General features: G+C 40.2%; 1 long non-coding RNA gene and 1 pseudogene across 1 annotated transcript; both read left to right on the top strand.

Moving 5' to 3' along the window:
• The first annotated feature begins 12,837 nt into the window (after positions 1-12,837).
• On the top strand, positions 12,838-13,970 carry LOC147170307 (uncharacterized). The gene is made up of 2 exons (XR_015095823.1): positions 12,838-12,961; positions 13,661-13,970. It is a non-coding gene; the product is annotated as an uncharacterized LOC147170307 (long non-coding RNA).
• Positions 13,971-16,963: 2,993 nt separating this feature from the next.
• Positions 16,964-19,885, top strand: LOC147170306 (uncharacterized; annotated as a pseudogene).
• Positions 19,886-20,832: the final 947 nt, after the last annotated feature.

The following is a 20,832-nucleotide window of genomic DNA, read 5'->3' as shown; positions in this document are numbered from 1 at the left end:
TATAGCTAGAGCTCATTCTCAACTCCAGTCCCCAGTTGATACACAGTAAATTCTGTAGAGTAAATAAGACTCTATTTTGAGTAAATTTGACTCTACTTAGAGTGGGACCAAATAAACTTTGTTTTAGAGTAGGCTAATATTTAGACTTGGAAGAGAGTGAAATAAAGAATTGAAAAAAAAAAGGAAATCACTCAAGGGTTGAGGAACGAACTCACAACATTCAGTTTGGGACACTGTCACACTACCGCCTGAGCTATGCCCCGCCTACTGTTTCCTTATCTCCAAGAGGAGACCAAAAACTTCATTTAGGGTACGTTCACACTGCAGGTCTCTATGCTCAATTCCGATTTTTTAGTGAAATACATTTTTTTTGTGTGTAAGTGTTCACATTACCTATTAATTGCGACCTCAGTCTGTCTGCTGTATGGACGTAATGTGACCCCAAAGTGACCCGCATGCGCAGATGAAGATACAACATCACTTACAACTAGGAATGGGCGAGTACCGATACCAGGTATCGGGCCGATACCAGACATATTTAATGGTATCGGTACTCGCGACGTATATCGATACTGGTATCGGTCCCCGCTCTTGTGGCCGTTTTTCGGTCAGGAACTAAAGGCTGAAATGGTTATTTTGCATTTAAGGCTTTAGCATAGCGGACGCACGGCTACTTTTAATTTAGCCACTTACGTCACCAACGCAAGGGAAGAAAGAAGAAGCGGATGTTACTTATTTGATTGAAGCAGCGGGAATGAAGGAATTAAAGACAAATCGAAGGGGCGATCAGAAATAGCGACGACGACGAACAAGGTTTCCGTAGGTGAACCTGCGGAAGGATCATTACCGGAGAGAGCGAGCGCTTGGCCGGCTCAAAGCTGCGGGACGACCGGCAGTGGCACTTGCAGCGAGCAGGAGGTGGTGGCTCGGTTGAAAGTCCGACTGTCCGCCGCCGCGGGGCCGCCGCTCCCGCCCCACGTCCACTCAACCTGGTTCAGGCTGGGCCGCAGCTGGCATGGGGTAAGTTGCCACATTTGCGCCCAAGGCGCCATGAATGAAGCGAATGACCCGATACATGGATATGTATTTAGCGTGATGTGAAGGCTGCCACCAGTGCCACGTTACATTTCAACTGTCTCCCAATTTCAGATGGTCTGTAGGGCAACAATACTCCAGTTGATAATGTGTTTCGTGACTGCAGATTCATCACAAGCTACATTCATCACAATATATATATTTTTAACCTGTCATGTGAAAGAATAAAATGCCTTAAAAATGCCCTATATAATTTGCCTTTGTACTGCTCCAAATTCATAAATGCACAATCACTACCCTGGCGTATAATGTAAGTGTACAATTTGGAAAAAACTGTTGATCAAAAAAAAAAAGGAACCCATTGAACAAACTTGTTTTTCAGTGAAAATTTCTTATTTTTTGTTGTTGTGTACTTTAAATTACTCTTTATCCAAGCAAAAATATATTTCATCTGAGTACTTGAGTAGTCAATAGAATTTTCAGTCGAGTATTCGAATACTAAAATACTTGATAGTTGCAGCCCTACTTTATTCCTTAAATGGAAGTTGTACACCCACATATTTTGATTGGGACTTTTTTTTTCCTGGCCACTGGATTTTTTTGTTTCATTTTATCTATTTATCTATTTTTTGAAATCCATTATATTGTGTGCTCTATGTAAAATGACTTTTATGAGCAAATTCGAAGAATATAATTGCCATTAATTTCAAGCAATTTTAAGGAAATTTGCTATAATTGGGATATACAGTATAGGTCTTTCTTTAAAAAAAATCTGTCATTGTTTTTTGGGGGAAATTTTATGTATCATATGTACTAATGGTATTGGCACTGGTATTGGTGAGTACTGAAGATTTGAGTAACGTATCGGTCTAAAAAAAAGTGGTATCGAACATCCCTACTCACAACGCTGTGTTTGCGGAAGTAAATACGTATGGTCCAGCGTGTCAGGGCCACGGACTTTTATAAATCCGTCGTCGGGCTCATATTTTTCCCATCATAATCTCATAGCTACAGAGGAGTGATGCGGGAGGAGGTAGAAATAATATTTTGTGAAAATGAGGCGAGCCTGTTTGAGCGCCTCATCTCACGGTGAATGAGCCGTTTGCGTGGCGAAATTACTAATATCACCACCACAAATGTCAGCTTTATACTTCATGTTTCAAATGGGATTCAATTAAAGTCAAATATAAAGTCACAACTGTTACTCGAAACAACTCCCGAGCCGTGCGGACCTCGCGGGTGCGTCAAGCATAAACCAAACATAAATCAAGCTCAATGCCCCCGCCCGCGCGGAGCGCATATTGTACTTTTGATGACGTCGAGGTCGGATATATGCGACTTGGCCACTCAGACTGCAGTCGCATTGCAAAAATTCTGATACTATCCGATCTAAGACCACATATGAAAGTGACCCAGGTCCGACATGAAAAAATCGGAATTGAGACATAAAAATATAAATATACATAAAAAAGTCAGATACACGTCGCATTTGGGCAAAAATCCAATCTGGTTCGCATTTGCTTGCAGTGTGAACATAGCCTTAGTTAGAAAGATTCCAGCTGACACGATTGATATACTGACAGACGGCAGGAGCTGCGTGGCTCAGGGACTAGATCAGCTGTCTCCCAAGCTGAAGGTCGTGACTTTGTTCCTCCTTTGTGTGACTTTTTTTTTCTTTTTTTCCCCAATTGTTTATTTTACTCTCCCAAGTGTAAATATTACTCTAAAACTGAGTCTATTTGGTCCAATTCTAAATAGAGTCCATTTTAATCTACAGAATTTACAGTACTGTGTATTTGTTGTTTTTGTTATTTGCATTTACTTTAAAACAGAATTTATTATGTGTCAATGTAACTACCATTTATAACAGTGGGTCAATCTCGATTGTGATTCTGGCTTTACTCTGGTGATTAGACAGCATTTAAGTTGCTATCCTTTCATTCTTGCTCATTGTTTACTTTTCTGTTATGGTGTCAGAGGCTGGGTGGCTTCAGAGGGAATTACTCAAGTCTGGCAAAGTGGTTTCACATTTTTGGTTTCACCAGTGATGTGAATTTATTGTGACATCTGTGTGACCACCAAAGATCCTAACTTGTAGAATTTTTTCTCTCTAATATTTTCAGTGTTACTTGAACGAGATCCAGCACTTGACCACCGAGCCTTGTGCCTAACCCTTCCACCCATCCCAGTCTCTGGATTTGTGATAGAGCTTTTAATTATTATTATTTTTTTTATATTTCACACGTAGTCCTCGAGTTACGAACATTCAACTTGCGAACGTTTCACAGATACAAACAAAGGCTGACTGATATCCATAAATGCCGTATTTCGCTCCTAAGTTAACATTTTTAAGTGTGCACCACAGCATACATTATGGTATAGTACTGTACTGTTGTTCCCCTCTCTGCCACAACCCCGCCGAGCAGCACCGCACTATTTGCGCAAATCATCTACCTCACTGTCCTGTGATGCACGGCACAGGAGCCATGGCGCACACACTCTTCATACACCAAAATATTATAAATAAATAAATAACAAATACTAATAAAAACTAGAAAAATTTCCGTGGAAATTTTGAATGGGCCTGCTGACTCTTGCAAGGTGGAAAGACGCAATACTTGTAGCAATAGTAGTAGTAGTATAGTAGTAGGACTTTTAGTAGTAGCAAGTACTTTAAGTAGTAGTAGTATTAGTAGTAGTAGTACTTGTACTCGTAGAAGTAGTAGTATTAGTAGTACTTGTAGTAGTACTTGTAGTAGTACTTGTAGTTGTAGTCATTTTAGTAGTAGTCAAAAGGCCAAGATGGGCGCCGACCCAGGTGGGCGAGGGGGAGAGAGTCCTTGGCGTACCTAATAAATTGGCCAAGATGGCCGCCGCCCTGGGTGAACGGAGTGGCGAGAATCCTGGGCGTACCTAATCAATTGGCCAAGATGGCCGCCGCCCTGGGCGAGCGGAGTGGCGAGAATTCTGGGCGTACCTAATCAATTGGCCAAGATGGCCGCCGCCCTGGGCGAGCGGAGTGGCGAGAATCCTGGGCGTACCTAATAAATTGGCCAAGATGGTCACCGACCCGGGTGGGTGAGGGGGAGAGAATCCTTGACGTACCTAATCAATTGGCCAAGATGGCCGCCGCCCTGGGTGGGCGGAGTGGCAAGAATTCTGGGCGTACCTAATTAATTGGCCAAGATGGCTGCCGCCCTGGGTGAGCGGAGGGGAGAGAATCCTTGGTGTACGTAATTAATTGACCAAGATGGCCGCCGCCCTGGGCGAGCGGAGTGGCGAGAATCCTGGGCGTACCTAATAAATTGGCCAAGATGGCCACCGACCCGGGTGGGTGACGGGGAGAGAATCCTGGGCGTACCTAATCAATTGGCCAAGATGGCCACCGCCCTGGATGGGCGGAGTGGCAAGAATCCAGGGTGTACCTAATTAATTGACCAGAATCCTGGGTGCACCTAATCAATTGGCCAAGATGGCCGCCGCCCTGGGTGGGTGAGGGGGAGAGAATCCTTGACGTACCTAATCAATTGGCCACGATGTCCGCCGCCCTGGGCGAGCGGAGTGGCGAGAATACTGGGCGTACCTAATCAATTGGCCAAGATGGCCGCCGCCCCGGGTGGGCGGAGGGGAGAGAATCCTTGGTGTACCTAATTAATTGGCCAAGATGGCCGCCGCCCTGGGCAAGCGGAGTGGCGAGAATCCTGGGCATACCTAATAAATTGGCCAAGATGGCCACCGACCCGGGTGGGTGAGGGGGAGAGAATTCTTGACGTACCTAATCAATTGGCCAAGATGGCCGCCACCCTGGGCGAGCGGAGTGGCGAGAATCCTGTGCGTACCTGTGCGCAACAATCTAAATTAATTGGCCAAGATGGCCGCCGACTCGGGTGGGCGAGGGGGAGAGAGTCCTTGGCGTACCTAATTAATTGGCCAAGATGGCCGCCGCTCTGGGCGAGCGGAGTGACGAGAATCCTGGGCGTACCTAATCAATTGGCCAAGATGGCCGCTCGTACATCGGCCAAGCCTTGAGTACGCCAAGAAAAAAAGGGGGTGAGTTGAGCTCAACAGTAAGAGATGATTGGCTGAGGCAGTTGCTATGCAGAAGTGAGAGACCAGGCAGTATAGCTAAAAAAAAACACTATTTAAATAGCAGTCCATTCCATTGCCTTTAAAAAAAATTAATAATAAAAAAATAATAATAATGTGTTTTTTTTTTTATGTTTTTTTTTTAAACATTTAAATCAGCTTAACAGTTTCAAATTTAAACGTTTGAAATCGGTCAAGAAATGTGGAAGTTAACCATATTGATTATTAACCAACATCAACGAAAAGAATCTTACTGCCCCCTTTAAGAAACATGCACATTCACGCACACACATTTGATTTTAACTTGTTGCGAGACGTCACACACCCACATTCCATTGATTTTGTATAGGATACGCACACCTCGAACAAAAGCCTCTCACGACTTAACGGTTGAAGATGCCGATTCCAGAAATGGCTCGTTAGAACGGCAAGGGTTTGGGGAACGCGAGCATGTTCTCAGTTTTTTAATCGGATGACAAATGACCAAATGAGAGCAGGTTGAAAACTTATGATTTATCGAAAATGAAGAGAGAAAGGCGGCAAAATTAACATGGAAAAGATAGGCGTCAAAGTCCGACTTCTCCTCGCTTAAAGTGAAAATAAAGGTACTAAATGACACCTTAGCCAAATAAAAGTGGGTTTGTCAGAAAGCAGACACGTGTGACTACAAAATGTGCGAATTTGATGTCTAGTGAGTGTTGGATTATTAACATTGTTTTTCTGTTTCAATATATATTCTTCAAAGTGTTTTTGATTTTAGTTAGATAAATACTTAGATAATTAGAATAAAGTAATGAAAAGGAATGTGGTGAAATGGGTTTTGCGATGTTGAGGAATGCTAAATGAAGAAATTTTCTCTCCTCCTCTGTATGGAAAAAGAGGGGGTTTGAGTGTGAGTGGGGGATTAGTCATGTGTCTTCGTATTGTGAGTTTTTCTCTTTCATAGGTAAGAGAAGGATGATAAAACATAACATAAGTAACAGTTTTTAAGGCTGTTGCTAAGTTCTTGTAGAAGAATATTAATTTAGTGTTTTTATTTTTTAGTGACTGCAATTGACAGTCTTTTATACTATACTATTTTTGATAAAGACGAGCCAGGTTAACTTTTTCTTTTTTGGGCAATTGCAACAAAAGGAATAATGATGAAATAATAGCATTTTGTATTGAGCTATGTTGAGTTAAAATAATTATCCCTATATCCGTACAGCTGTGGCTGGATTTAGGATAGTTGAATAAGAAGTTATAAATGTTTTTGTAGTCAACATAATGATTATGATGTTTAATATTTGTTTTTGTTTTTTTCTCTGAGTGTGTCATTTCAGAAACTGATGCTTAAGTTCCAAAGCGGATGGGGTTTGATGACTATCTGCAAACGGGATGCGCCCAGCTCTACTGATACGTTATATTCGCAAGTATTTCTAGTGGCTGTTTTTGAGGGGCATTCTAAAAAAAACAAGTTTGAAATATTTTTAAGAAAACAGGAAGTGAACTATCTTGCTATAATCCCACATCCTCAATCTGGCATTTTTAATGCATTGCATCAACGAGTGTGCATTTTTTGGTCAGGTGAGCTCTCAGAAAGACTATGTGTCATCGAGTCCGCCATTGCAGACAGCAATTTCCAACGTTTGGATGTACGTGACAAAGAGTCAAAGAGCTTCGCGCCGCAGCACAAGTCTTTCTCCTCCTGTGCCTACAGACAGTCGTAATGCTCAAATTCCTCAATGCCCAGTGACTGTGTATACGCCTCATTCCAGTGACTTCTCCCCTATGGCTGTTTTGCATCCAGAGGAAATCTAAATGCCTGCTTTGAACATTGCTGCCACAGCAGCCGCCCTGCTGGCCAGGATTGAACATTGACAACAGCTGCCGTCCTGCCTTCTGCTGGGGGACTGGACAAAGAAAGTTGGTGGTCGGAATGGGATGTGATCCTTGTTCAGAGATATGCTACATAGTGATATGCAAGGCATTTTTAATGTGTTGGATGGGGAACTGTGATCTATAGCAAGGTATTTCAGGAAATTGAACACGACATATGTGAATTTGGAATGAGGGATTGGGAAAATAATTAATTTCAATCTTAGTTCCTCTATTTTATTGTTGAGAAGGGCCTACTAAATGTCTGCCTATTTTCTTGGGATAATCAGTTTCTGAATTGGTACAATGGGAATTTAACTAATACGATACGATATACTTTTGTTTTCCCTGTGGGGAAATTTTTTCTGGGCTCCGTCCAGCTGCAGTTAAAGTTAAATACGAAGTGCAGCATTAAGTAGAAGTCTTCACAAAAGTATATGTTATAAATATGTATTATCTAAGTATATGTTCTATATACATAATATTGAAACTTACATCTTATCATACTGAGATATTGTTATTCAACAAATAACTGCAAGTTTGATGATTAATTTTCGATTATTATTTTTTTTCTCACAGCACTGTGATTTATAAATCCGAGATATTTTTTGTGCTGTGTTTTTACGAGCCCCACTGTTCTGTAGAATAGGTGAGGTTGATTAGTAGTTTGAGAATCATTTTAGTTTGCTTAAATCTAGTAGTATTGTGTTTCATGTCTCCAAAGTTTTCACATACTAGTGTTTTAGTCTTTATCTGCTTGTGCTAATTTTTTGCAGTGTTCTGCGGCTATCTCGGTTGCCTCACAATCTGATTTTGAGAGTTGTGAATTTTACGACGTCTTTTGCGGGGGCTGTAGTCTGGCAGTCCTTATTTATGAGCTAACGGGGTTTTTTGATGTGTCTTCCTTTGAAGTGCAATGCGTGTTTGTAAAGATCTGTAGATCTTTGCCAAAATGAGGGAGGTATGAACAAAAGGACAGTTCATGTTTAAGATATTAACCAATGTAGATGAATTAGAAAATTCAATACAAAATTAAAAGGTTGTGGGTTAGAGAATGAAAAACAAACTTAAAAACAAAATTACAAAGGTTGTGGGGTATCGCCTACACTCCATTTGACAAGGTGAGTTTGATGGGAAAATTCACAGTTTGAGTTTGGAGAAATCTACGGGGAACAAAACAAGAGCGGAAGAAAAGGTAAGTCAGAAGCAAGCAAGCGAGGACAATAATGAAAATATCGCCAATGAAGGTAATTATATTATATTATATATTTTATCTCAGAAAAATGTAATGTTTGGAGCCCAGTGTTTGCAAAAGAGTATATATGATATGAATATATGTGAGCTTTTTTCAGGATGTCACGATTCGAAAGGTCGTGAGATTCTGGGAAGAGAATGTATGATATGCTAGTAAAATGATTCCTTTCAGAATGGTGAAAGGCACAGTTATGCAAATTTTAGAACAGTAAATGTCGAGGTAAAAAATTACCTACAATTATATGAAATCTAATTGAAAAATAAATATTTATAAGCTCTGTCTGTATATTAATGAATGAGCGAATGTCATTCAACTCAATCAAAGGCTGGGCTCTATTTCAATGTCACAAAAATAGATATTTTCCTGTTCCAACAGTGCAGTACCTACGGATCTTAATCAAATAACATTTACTAATCCCAACTAACAAAAACTATCAGGGTTTTTCCTCCAAATAAAATTTATGTGAGTTTATGAGAAACTAAAAATGAAAATTTTCTGCACTCAGGAGAACGGCCCCAGGGGGTCGGAGAGGAAATCTTGTGCAGTTTGCTGCACAGAAAGAAGGATGGAGACGACATTCCACATCTGGTCTACAAGGCTGCCGGAGACGTGCCAGGCTCAGCTATCTTATCAACTGATGATCATCAATCTCATCACCTCCAACTGGGAAAACAACGTCAGCTGATGTCCCGATGTGATGTTCCGGAGCTGCCGTTTGAGGACATCATTTGACCTTATTGGACGGAGGTCAAAATCAAGTGCCTTTTCTTGGGCAATCATTCCACGAAGAGTCACATTTTCGGGCAGAATAATCCCGGTGACAAATCGAAGAATTTGGGTAGTCTACCCCAGATTCTTAAAGAAGAGAAAAACTATTGCGACACTCTTTTCACTCAACAAAGAGCTTCATCACAAAATGGCTGAGAGAAGAGAAAACATCTACAAAAGCTGTGACATCACGACACTTCTTTCAATGTTAATCTGATTTGGTATTTTCCTTTAAAAACAATGTCTTAAGGTGTTGAACTATAGAATAGTTCAAATGAGGGAATGTTGGATTATTAACATTGTTTTTCTGTTTCAATATATATTCTTCAAAGTGTTTTTGATTTTAGTTAGATAAATACAACTGTTACCCATATGGTAGTTAGACTGTGGTCTGTTTTCTTTCCCCCTAAGGAAGTGAGGTGTCTGACTTAATCTGAATAAGGGGTGTCGGAATCTACAGGGCAGATATGCGGGAATCTCTGGTGCGAAGCTGCTACAGAGTTCAATTGTTTATCTAGGAAGCCAATTATTTACCTCACATCTGTTAAGGACGTGGTGGGGGCCGGGTGTTTTACCCACGTCCTTTGAGTTGATCAAGACACCTCCTGAACAAAGATAAAACTGGGGGATGTGTAGACTTTAAGACTCTTGTTTTGACAGGATGTGCCACATGGGTTGGGCTATGCCTGGAAGGGCAAAATGTACTTCTTATCAATAAAGGGGGTGGGAACTGTTAGGTATATATGGGTGAGTGTTGTTTGAGAATGTTACACTTCTGGGACCAGGGCTATTTTGAGCCGGGTTCTAGAGATGCCTTTCAGACTCTGAAATAAAGCTAGCAAAACTTCTCCACAAGACTTCAATTTTGAATTTTATTTGAACACGCAGAAATCAGATAAATTATTTCCAACATGAGCAAAGATTGTGGCCATGGTGACGAGTTAAAGTGAAAGTTTTGGAAATACATTTTTTGGTTCCCGTCACTCAAAGGCTAATTGCTCCACTCAAGCCGACGCAATACACACTAATGTTAAAAGGCTATTTCGCTCACTGTCTTTGAACCCGCACAGGGGGAAGAGCTTTCATTCCTTACATTTTTTTTTGACACTGAGCTAAAGATGGGAAAAATTGCAACAAAATAAGCTAAAATTCATATCGGTCGGTTAACGTATGCGCGCGCAGCGTGTCTTAGAAAAAGGTGCTTGATGTGTGATTTTGTCTTTCCTTTTCACATTCATTTCAATGGGACTTTTTTCGGGGAATAGCGTCGCCATGGTAACTCCGAATTCTTAGAAAAATAATGCCGCAGCGAGTCAGATCGAGCCGCATCGTTTGATACCTCATTTGTGCCGGTGCGATCGGTACGGGACGCATTTTTGCGGAAAATAATAAACCCTTTTTCTAGGATAGTAATATGTGCCTTCAGCTTCGCAGCAAGCCCATAATAATAAAATGTATTTTTTAATTTAATGCATGCACTATATAGACATATACTGTATATAATGTGTATAATGTGTTTTTGTCTCTTTAACATTTTATTTAAAAACATTTTTTTCATACAATTTAACTTTAAATTTAATGTGATTCAACTTACAAACAAATTTGACTTACAAACAACCTCTAGGAACCCATTGAGGACTACCCTTATGGTGAATCTGAATATTTTCCTTTTTTTTCTCTCCCACTCCGCCCATTTTCTGCAACTCTGAGACAAAATGTAACACTTGGGATCTTTTCTCTTTTCCACTCTCTCTTGATGGATTGTACACACTTGCACAGCCGCACTTACACACTCAATGATTTGTTGCCTGTGCATGGCAGAATGGAGAGAGTTGGAGGGCTAACAATTACAGCAATTGTCATTCACCAATCATTTATCAGCATTTGTAAACCATCAATGTCAAGAGCTCACACAGATGTTATGAGCAGGGTCGAGGTCATCAGTGAGTGAGTGTGTGTGTTTGTGTGAGTGCCTTTGTGTTTGCTACATTGTGGTCCCAATACACGTGTGTGTTTGCAGATTTAACTATAAACCCAAGTCCCAAAAAGTTGGGACACTATACAAAGTGTGAATAAAAACGGAATGCAATTATGTGGAAGTGCCAAATTTCAATATTTTGTTCAGAATAGAACATAGATGACAGGTCAAAAGTTTAAACTGAGAAAATGTATAATTTTAAGGAAATATATGTTGATTGTAAATTTCATGGTGCCAACAAATTTTAAAAAAGTTTGTAGCTGGAAGACCAGTTACCACTAATGAGGTCCATTGGCAACTTGATTGGAGTATAAAAAGAGCTTTCTCGGAGTGGCAGTGTCTCTCAGAAGCGAAGATGAGTAGAGAATCACCAATGTCTGGCCCCCAACCGGAACGTGCGTCAGCCAAGGACCTGCCGGTGCCTCCACGCCGCGCGTGCACCTCGCCAGCAGCCAGAGATTCCAGAGCAGCGTTCCAGCTGCGCGTGCGCCGACTGCCCAGATTGCCTCAAACTGAATTTTCTTCAACTGAGGAACGGCGCTCGAGAGTCCCTCTTCCTTTCGTCCAAACTGAACCAGTCCGTGAGTGCGCTGTCATTGCAATCTGACCATATACTACTGGTGCAACGCTTTTATTCAAACATAAAATAATTGACAGGTCAAACGCTTCCACCTCCATCCCCCATCTACCTTTTTCATTCTCTTTTTATCTTAGTTACTTAGGTTGCATGTTTTCTTTTTATCTTTGATTTACATTTTTATTCAGTTTCATTAATAGGTTAGACTGTGACTGATACGTGTGTGTGTTTACAAAATAAATTTGTTGTCTAGAAACTCAATTTCTGCCGAATCATTTGTGTTTACTGAGTGGATTAGTAATTCTCTTATGAAAGCAAAGAACTCCATGATTAACTAAAGTAGCAACTTCAGATTATGAATACTTGATAATAGGATTTTTATCGTTTATTTTGCTCCTACAAACAAGCAAAGTCAACGTGGTGCCCCAGAGCTTGCTGAGGAAATTACAACTCCCCTCAGTACCATCTAAATTTCTCATAAGCCATTACGGCAACACAAATAATCGCTACAAGAGTGAAAAGTACAATTACATTTTTTTTAAATCCGACCTGGGCATCTTTTGTATGTGGACATAAATCAGATATGTATGAGATGCGTCTGCACTGTGAACGCTCAACCATACGCATCCCACCTATACAGTGTCAAAAACCTGATATGTGTTTTTTATGGAGGTAAATTTGGTGCAAAACTAACTTGTGCAAAAAATTTGTACCTGTAGAAAAAAGTCTAAATTTGTATCTGTAAAAGTCGTGATTTGTATCTGTAAAAAAAATGTGTGCCTGTAAAAAAAAAAATTGTGTCTGTAAAAGAAATTTGTACCTGTAAAAAAAAAATGTGTATGTGTAAAACAAATTTGTATCTGTAAAAACAAATTTGTACCTGTAAAAGTCATGATTTGTATCTGTACAAAAAAAAATTTGTACCTGTACAAAAAGTATAAATTTGTATCTGTAAAAGTTGCGATTTGTACCTGTAGAAATGACAACTTGTAGTCAAAGAAGTCGCCACTAGGAGTCACAAGTGGTTTTTCTGCTGCTGTTCAGTGACGTGAGTTTTGCCCCATTTGTCGCGCTACAAATGGAGCAAAACTAATTTGTACTTGTAGAGCGCCGTGATTTGTACTCGTAGAAGAAGAGGGCGGGCTCTGGAGGATTTGGGCGGGCTAAAGCTCAACCTCATTGGTTGAGCGAACGACCGTGGGTTGAACTCAAATGACGCCCATAAGTCCGCAATTCCAAACAGAGTAGCCACACTAGTTTACGCGTCATTTTGGAAGAAGAGGACGTCCCAGGCGTGAAAATTTCAGCATGGTTCAATATACGAACACCGTGTGGAACAGCTTAAACGTTGGTTGACATGCAGAGCACTCCAAGTGGGCAGAAAGAAAGAAGTTTTAGTATGAAGGTAAGATTTATTGTACGAACATAGCTCGTAATCCGGTGCTAGCGAGCTAGCTCATCTCATGTTGTTGTCACGAAAACTGAATACATTGAAGTCACGATTTGTATTTCAAGATTTGAAGCCTACCAGTGTAAACATACGATCAATAGCTTGTACCTGTAAAAAAGAAAAGAAAAGTGGACAGTACTCAACTACTTGTATTTGACTAACATTATATTCAAGCATCTGTACTCTTACTATCATAATAAAATGAAAACAAAACGTTTTTACTGCGAGTGGATCTTTAAGCCGCTACAGGTATTTTAACCTCAACCCTTTACCGTCTGTATTTAATCAATTAATTTCAAATATTACAATTTATTGATAAATGTCAGTATTTTTGCAATGTATGCTTTGCAAACAGTTAAAATAAAAGGCTCTTACACTTTTAAACGTACACATTTGCTTTCAACACTGAAGCCAAATAAAAATAATGCAAATGGGAATGTTTATAAACAATGTCTGTGTCTATCAGTATTACCACTATTTCTGATATTAAGATGTGACAAAATCTTAGTTTTTTTCCTGGCTAACAAGATAAAGCTAAACATTTAACTGATTACGTATAATGTCAGTGGCTGTGTTTTGATAATGACACAGCTAGGAAGGTATGATTATTTTTTATTGTATGAATATGCTGACCCAACCATTCTATTCGCACAGATGCCAGCATGCAGTCAATCAAAGCTACTTCTTGATCAATCGCTAGACGGTGGCACATGGTGTGACATCAAACCTGCTTCAAAGTGGCTGTGAAGTCCAACAAATGAGAATCCTTGATACACTGGTTACGGTTCTGAGATAATTTCACTGCAAACACCTTTGGGAAAGTGAAGAAATTATGCTTTCTAAATGTCTTCCAATTTTGAGTTTGAAATGTTGCAGGAGTACAATTTAATCCATATTGAGAGTTATTTGAAATAGTCAGATCAAATAACAACATGTATCATTCAATAAACAAGATTGTGCATCATTTGAAATGTTTTATTTGATGTCCAGAAGAGCCGTTTCTGCATCCATCCAAGACGAGAACAGTATTCTTCTCACAAACAGAACAAAAGTTATTGATGGAGCTGTATGAGGAATTCAAGACTCACCAAAAAAGGCAATACTGCTGCTATCACTAAGGCGAGGGAAATATGATTGGCAAAAAAAAAGAAGAAAAAAGCAGACCGACTAAATATATAAGTTATAATTGTTTCATGTTAGATGTGTATTTCACATTAATCGTGTTATTAATTATTGATTTAATGTAAAGCACCTCGAATTTACCTACATATTCATTCTTCACTGTTACATCTCAACAGTAGCCAAAAGCGATCATGGCAGCAAGTCGGCAAGTAGCCTATAACAATATATATATAAAAAATAAGACTAAATAGGTGTTGCCCATTATTGTAGCCACCAGAAAAAAAGACTGACCACTGCCACAGGTAGATCTGCAAAATAATTTTCCATAATCCAGTTTGATGGAATACCCCCAGGTGTCATCTCCTGTCTCTTGGCTGCTTTCTGATGGAGTGGGTCATCCTTTTCACTGATGCTTCAGCAGTGTCTCCAGCAGTTGTCTCCACCTTTTGAGCAAGATTTTGAAATATATGAGATTCTCATTTAATTAAAAATAAATAAACTAACATTTGACCTTGTTACTTTTGTTAAAGACACTGCTCACATCTTAGTAATACAGATAGACTGGCATTTCAAAAGCAGAATAGCCAATATTTAAATAAGAGTAATGTTACATTGGAAAATGTAACTCAAGTAGAAATTAAAAGCGCAGAAAAAATACTTGCACAAATATTTGAGTACTGTGAGTGATGAGTAAACTAAGAGTGTAAGAGCAAAATACTGACATTTATCAATAAATTATAATATTTGAAATAAAATGATTAAATACAGAGGATACAGGGTTGTGGTTGAAATACCTGGAGCGGCTTAAAGATCCACTTGCAGTAAAAACGTTTTGTTTTCATTTTATTATGATAGTAAGAGTACAGATGCTTGAATATAATGTTAGTCAAATACAAGTAGCTGAGTACTGTCCACTTTTTTTTTTTTACAGGTACAAGCTATTGATCGTATGTTTACACTGGTAGGCTTCAAATCTTGAAATACAAATCGTGACTTCAATGTGTTCAGTTTTCGTGACAACAACATGAGATGAGCTAGCTAGCTAGCACCAGATTACGAGCTATGTTCGTACAATAAATCTTACCTTCATACTAAAACTTCTTTCTTTCTGCCCACTTGGAGTGCTCTGCATGTCAACCAACGTTTAAGCTGTTCCACACGGTGTTCGTATATTGAACCATGTTGAAATTTTCACGCCTGGGACGTCTTCTTCTTCCAAAATGACGCGTAAACTAGTGTGGCTACTCTGTTTGGAATTGCGGATTTATGGGCGTCATTTGAGTTCAACCCACGGTCGTTCGCTCAACCAATGAGGTTGAGCTTTAGCCCGCCCAAATCCTCCAGAGCCCGCCCTCTTCTTCTACGAGTACAAATCACGGCGCTCTACAAGTACAAATTAGTTTTGCTCCATTTGTAGCGCGACAAATGGGGCAAAACTCACGTCACTGAACAGCAGCAGAAAACCCACTTGTGACTCCTAGTGGCGACTTCTTTGACTACAAGTTGTCATTTCTACAGGTACAAATCACAACTTTTACAGATACAAATTTATAGTTTTTGTACAGGTACAAAAAATTTTTTGTACAGATACAAATCATGACTTTTACAGGTACAAATTTGTTTTTACAGATACAAATTTGTTTTACACATACACATTTTTTTTTTACAGGTACAAATTTCTTTTACAGACACAATTTTTTTTTTTACAGGCACACATTTTTTTTACAGATACAAATCACGACTTTTACAGATACAAATTTAGACTTTTTTCTACAGGTACAAATTTTTTGCACAAGTTAGTTTTGCACCAAATTTACCTCCATAGTTTTTCGCGGGCGGGGGAGAGTGCTTGGAAGGGAGACTACTGACATTTGTCTGTGAATCTGCAAAGTCGTTTTGAGTAACAGTGCTAGGGATGAGCGAGTACACCACTATTTGTATCTGTATCTATTCAACCATCTAAATGATCTGTATCTGTATTCGGAGGGGTGTGGCTTAACCCAGAAGTGGGCGTGGTTTGATCGGAAATAAGTGGGGCTTATATCGATTCGGTAGTAATTCCTTTTATAATTTCATACTTAAAATAAATTGTAAAATAAAGTGTGAAATTGATATGGTTTGATCAAAAGTTGCTATAATTTTTGTTTATTTGTGTCATGGTTTGGATCTCAGCCCTGTTGTGTTGTTTTTTGTTGCAGTGCTACAGTGATTAGGGGGCATTCCCCCATTGCCACACCTGCAACCCATCGGTAATCAATGGACTTTAAAAGGGACTTCAGGAGCAGCAAACAGCTGCCGGATTATTCCTTGCTCACCTTTGTGTCCAAGTATTCTCTGCACCCTTGTTGAAACGTATTTGTCCTCTAGCCTTGTAGTACCGAGTTTTGTATCTACGTGTGAGTAAAGCCACTTCGCTTTTCGTTTGGTTTAGTACTGGTTATATTTTGTGTGCTTTTAGTCCTTACCTTCTGCAAGCGTTTATTGTTCTTGTTTTTATTAGTTATGGAGAAACTGAAGCTTTCTGAAGCAGTGAATCAATATGGAGCAATGTGTCGAAATGGTTTAGTGTTATGAAGCATTTGCTACGAATCAGTGTGGTTAGTGTTGACAGTCTTCTGTTTTGATTTTAGTTATAACTGTTTAGATTTTAGTTATAACTGTTTAGATTTTAGTTATAACTGTTTAGATTTAGTCATAACTGCTTTAATTTCTTCAGCAAAACTTGATGAGTGTAATAATGTGACGGAACTTTTACCTGCATTGATCTTGCTAATGCATTATTTTGTATCCCTCTTGACCTGTCTATGCAGAAGTATTTTGCATTTACGTAGAATAATGGGTGTTACTCCTACACCCGGCTTCCTCAAGGTTTTGTGTTGTCTCCTGGACTTTTCAATGCTTACCTTCGACAGTTGCTGTCACCTCTCCAACTTCCTCCGGATTTTCTTTTGGTGCAGTATGTGGACGATCTACTCCTAGCTGCACCATCCGAGGCGTCCTGCCTTCAAGCTTCACAGCTCCTTTTGAGCCATCTGGCTTCGGTAGGTTTGAAGTGCTCCAAAGGCAAACTCCAAATTGCCCGACCTCAGGTTTCTTTCTTGAGTCGTCTTGTCTCGAGACATGGAACAGGTATGTCTCCGTCACACAAAGATGACATCTTGCACCATCCCAAACCGACAAATGTCAAACAAATGTTGGCTTTTCTGGGTCTTTGCAACTACTCCAGACATCATGTTCCAGATTTTGCGGAACTGACTCATTCTCTCAGACAATTAGTTAATGAAAAAGGAATGAGAAACCTATCACATATTCTTTTTTGGACTCCAGCTGCTGAAAACTCTTTTGTTCTGCTTAAACAGTTCTTGTCATCATCTCAACCAGATGCTCCTTCAAAAATAAATGATTGTGAATATGTATGGTTAAAAGCGACTAAACAAAAATGGTCTGCACCCAGGTGGACTGGACCCCACAAGGTGACGTAGAGGACATCTTGTGCAGTTCGCCTGCATGGAAAAGGGGACACGTGGTTCCACATCTCGTCTACACGACCCGCCAGATCCGCCTCAGGCTCAGCAATCCCACCACCTGATGACCACCTGACGACCCAGGCTCAGCGATCCCACCCCCTGACGACCCGACCGGAAAACCACGTCTACTGATCCAGTGTCCAGTTGCCCCTATTGAGGGCATCATTCTATAAAAGGTTGAGTCACATATACGGGCAGAAGAACCCCGGTGACCAATCCTAGGACCTTGGGTAGTCGATCCTGGGGTCCTAGAGAAGCTGACAACACCCTTTTTCATTCAACAATGGGAACGCATCTCCATCTGCTGCTACATCACGACACTCTTTCTCATATTGATTTTTATGCCAATCTGGTGTCTCTGGAAGCCCCTCAGTACAACCTTGAACGTAACCACAACACATCGTATTAAGCGAAGTATTGATTCTCCACACACTCCCTGGCTCATATCCTGGACTTATAATTACTCAATAACAGTGACAGTGGCCCCAAACACGAACACCTCTGTTAGAATTCCCATTAGGTCTTTGAAGGGATTTAGAAACACAATGCAGACTAAAGGGGAAGACTGGGTAGAATACTGGTGGTATTCAACAGGACATGTTTTTCGGCTAGACTGGAGTACTTTTATAACTACCCAGGACGGAAGTCACTGGCCACCGGGAACTAGTGAGGAGGCTATTTTCTTTAGCAAAAGGGTAACACAGAGTAACCTAGGAGGTCAACTGGAATTTACCTTTGCTTTTCCCGATGGAAAAATATGACCGCCTAATGCAACTCTATATAACACCTCCTGTTGGGGATTATTGCTATGGGCATGGTTCACCGGAGCCGACCCCTATTTTCCCATTGTAGTTTGTGTCAATAAGACTATGGGTAACTTAGAACAACCAAAAATGACTAATTGCATGAAGATGACCGGGGTGAGAGCTGTTAGCGTACCGCTCGATGTTGTAGATGAGTGGTTCCGTGTTACGACAGGGTTGTCCGGCAGCAGTAACAATTGGCTACTGCTGGCTAACGAAGCGGCCCGTGCCACGAACGAAAACTGTGTGATATGCGTAGGACCACGACCTCTATTACGAGTAATCCCGGCTAAAATAGAGGATCAATGTGTAATGGAACTTATGAATAAAACTGTCCCCAATGTCAATTGCTCTAAATGGGACAAGGTGTATCCCCTTGTAAAATGGCAGAAAAACAAACCAATATTTTCAAACAAAGTTGCAGATGGTAATTTCTCATGTATTAAAATGTCAGGAACAGGAGAACAATTGGGAGAACTAAATCACATCACTCACTGCATTTCGGCAATAGACGTGGGACAAATGTTCCAACCTTAATCTAGAGGGGACATATGGTGGTGGTGTGGTGATAACAGAATATTTGATGAGTTGCCTTTGAATAAAACAGGATATTGTGCTCTCATCACCCTCCTACTGCCAGTACAAATCTACTCTGTTGATAACCTTCTAAAAATGATTGATAATTGGGAACCCAAATCTCCTCCTCCTTTCCGAAAAACCAAACGGTCCTCTTGGCAAGAGCAGAATGTTCCCACCTACATTGATGCAATTGGAGTACCAAGAGGTGTGCCAGATGAGTACAAATTAGTTGATCAAGTACTCTCAGGGTTCGAATCTACAATTTGCTGGTGGTGCACCATTAACAAAAACGTAGACAGAATTAATTAAAACATTATAATGTACAGAGGCTGGGAAATTGGACTCAAAGTGGTTTTGAGGCTGTACACGGCCAGCTGGCTGCCACATCTTTGATTGCATTCCAAAACCGAATTGCACTAGATATGTTGCTGGCAGAAAAGGGCGGAGTCTGTTCAATGTTTGGAGATCAGTGTTGCACCTTCATTCCTAACAACACTGCACCCGATGGAAGTTTGACTATTGCAATTGAAGGGCTGCGTACACTCAATAAGAAAATGAAAGAACATTCAGGTGTGGATACTTATGTATGGGATAATTGGATGGATGTGTTTGGGCGCTATAAAACTTTAGTTTCCTCTATTTTGATATCTATCGCTGTATTTGTGTTGTGTTGCTGTATTCCATGTATTCGTTCCCTTTGCCAAATAATTATTACCACTGCTATTGAAAAACAGGACATACAAAATAAGTCTTCTTATATGATGATTGAGTCTATCGCTCCCCCAAAGGAGCCCACTGTTGCGGCATCCGACGAAGAGGACGAAGATCCCGCTGGAATTTTTCTCTGAAATGTTTATCTGCTTGTGTCGGACTCTTTTGAGTCCGAATGAGGGAATGTTGACAGTCTTCTGTTTTGATTTAATTATAACTGTTTTGATTTGAGTTATAACTGTTTAGATTTAGTCATAACTGCTTTAATTTCCTCAGCAAAGCTTGATGAGTGTAATAATGTGACGGAACGTTTGAAGATTCTTCCTTCCTTTTCCCACGTAATTAGACATCTGTTTTGGGGAGAAAATGTGTTAAAAAGGATTCCTTTGTCAAGTTGTGTTTGCTTTGGGGGTGCCGAGTTGTCTGGGACCAACTGTGTTTTCGCATCGGTCGCCCATCTGTCGGTGTGCCAGGTTATCTGACCTACTATATTTCCACATCAATCGGCCATCTGTCAATGTGTATTGAGTACTGTCTATCTTGGGACTTAGGGGCGGCACTGGTGAGGGGGGGAGGAAGGGGAGGGTTTTTTTGGGGGCCGAGATGCTGAAAGTATGAGAACGACTACAAGTGGGAGGGGGAACACACTTGCAAGAGGAACTACAGCGTTTTGTCTGTAACTTGTCTGTGTCCAGAAATTTCTGTAAAATAAATCCTTTGAAGGTCCTGTTCACCGATCTCCAGTCTGTATTCAGAAAATCAACATTCTCATTACCCGGAACAGGAACACGCGGAAAACTTAAGGATTGTTTTCTAACATTAGTCATGACAATGCTTCACCACTGCTTTCTGTACCGGTGACACAATTGTGTTGAAATGGTTCAGTGCTTCGAGGCATTTGACACAATTCAATGTGGTGACATCGGCTGGACAAAAATATATTTCATTTACATTCAGCAAAAGGGCAAAATGTCATTAAGAAGTAAGACAAACTTGTGGCAGTTTTAAGTGAAAAAGTGAAATGCTTGTGCAACAGAACATTGACGATGGTATTTGAATAAAATGCTTGTGACACTGGGACGGG

Source organism: Leptonotus elevatus, chromosome 8 (genome assembly GCF_054856555.1).
Source record: "Leptonotus elevatus isolate MCC_2025b chromosome 8, RoL_Lele_1.0, whole genome shotgun sequence".
Taxonomy (NCBI): domain Eukaryota; kingdom Metazoa; phylum Chordata; class Actinopteri; order Syngnathiformes; family Syngnathidae; genus Leptonotus; species Leptonotus elevatus.
Note: the sequence above shows the minus strand (reverse complement) of the source record. Positions and strands in the feature narration are given on the sequence as shown.